Here is a 2,270-nt window from a genome sequence, read left to right on the forward strand (position 1 = left end):
TATATATATAAAATATATGTATATATATGTATGTACGTATCGTATACATATAACACATTATTCTTTTTTCTCCCATTTTTTTTTCATTTCTTTTTTCTTTTAGAAGACAGCGCATCGTGCGGTGATGTAAGGGTATCGAGGAACAGGAAACAGGGTGTTTATCCGCGAAAGCTTTATTAATAGTTGATGCATTTGTAAAAAAAAAAAAAGAGAGATGAGAGACGAATCGATGAGTGAATCCTGAATATTTCTCGTTTCAAACGATTTCTCTCTCTCCGTTTTCGAATCGCGATTTAAGGAATCCGAATGTTTCCATATTCGAAGATTTAGAAAGAAGAATATCTTACTTAGGATTATTAAATATACATCTAATCTATGTTTCTAACGTAGATTAACTTTAATCTCGGCTCAACTTATTCATTATCTTTTCTAGTTCTGAGGATTAGAAAAGGACAAAAAATAAGTTGAACCGAAATTAAAGTTGATCTACGTTAGTGAAAAACGGGCTTAAGAGCAGAAATGTTCAATTTCGCAGAAACAAATCTTTGCCAATCGCAATTTAATTCATGTATTTTCTCTCTCTCTCTATTTAAGAGATCTCCTCTACCGAGCTTTCCCCGCTGAAGAGGATCCCGGGTCCGCTTGTCGAAAGTAGATTAAAATGTTAGAAGGAAGTGAGAGATACGTTCGCGAGCGCACTATTTTTTTATTTTTCCCCTTCGAAACGAAGCAATCCTCGAATAACAAAGGAAGAAAGAAAAAAAAAATATATATATATATATATTATATTACTTTTAAGTATCTCACAAACGCACATGGCCCGCCTGGATCTCCGGTGCAGAGTCGACGCGAGGATGAGGAGAATTAACGAGTTTTCTAAGTGCCCCACAATACGATAGAGCATACACATAGATTTATACGTATATATAAATTAGTGCGAAATTGTATGCGAGCGTATACGAGTGTGTGTATGAGAGAAACCGTGTTGATCTATCGATCCTCTTAAGGTATAATTGCGATATTTCACGTCAGAATCTAAACTCGCGTCTCATTCCCTCGAACGAAGCGAGGACGATGTATAATACGCTGACATGCTAATTATGCCGACGTAAAATTTCATCTGGAGATAAGGTTTAAACGAATATAAATAAAAAAAAACGCAATAAATTACACGCAGCTAAACTTGCGTATCGCAGTACGTCTCGATCGATTCTTGCCTTCCTTCAATCGCGATGACGATTTTTAAATGACACGTGTATAAATTATAATAATGATCGTGATTATTTTATACAATAATTGCAATCGCTGCTTAACCTATTTCCTCTATTTATATCCTCTATTTAGATAGAATCCTCTATCTATTTAATTACAAAGATAAAAACACTCTGTGATCTCTTTTTTTTTTTAGAACACTGGAGAGGACAAGAGAATATCTCGAAATTGAAAATAGAAATAGAAATGAAACTGTATTTTACAGAAATCATCGTATATTTGTTTCTGATGACAAGTTTCAATAATATTGTACATCTCATGCACAATCATTCACTAGCACTAATTAAATTATGCAGAACTATCTCCGTTCCCTATATAAGAGCCTATACAGTTTGTGTTAAGTTACATAAACGGTGATCGAGCAACGAAATATGATTTTTATGATGCTTCCCCTCAATCACGGAGACAGCGCCAAGTGCACGGCATACATTCTAGAAGAGCCATGTGCTTTTTTTCTCCGCACTCGAAACCTAATTGAATCGCTCGTGGAGGATGTCTGTATTTTATAAGCGTAAATATTCTCGGCAAAAAGACCTCGCTCATAATTCTAAAAGTATACAGAGCTAATTGTAATAACGTCAATACGAGCGATCATTATATTATTACTCTCGACATGAAACAGTACGATAAATCTGCTGCTTCTAACTATATTCTCTTATATTTTTCCGGTTTACTAGGAGTGCATTCGGGGAGACACTATTAGTGTTATTTATATCATTCTATCTTCATTGTTTAGACGTAAAACAAAGATAGATGACGCTGACAGCGCTGATAACGTGCTGCTTGAATGCGACCTAGAAGTGCACACTGTGTACACATACTCTCACTTTGACAGCTTCGATAAAAGCAAAAAGAAACGACGATTCGCAAATAAAAGCGCGGAACATTTACAAAAGGAATAAATCTAATTATAATTACTCTGTTTATTATATAAGTAGTATACATATATGTATATATAAAAAATATATACATATATGTATATTTAAAAAAATATATGT

Source organism: Atta colombica, unplaced genomic scaffold (assembly GCF_001594045.1).
Source record: "Atta colombica isolate Treedump-2 unplaced genomic scaffold, Acol1.0 scaffold12, whole genome shotgun sequence".
Taxonomy (NCBI): Eukaryota; Metazoa; Arthropoda; class Insecta; order Hymenoptera; family Formicidae; genus Atta; species Atta colombica.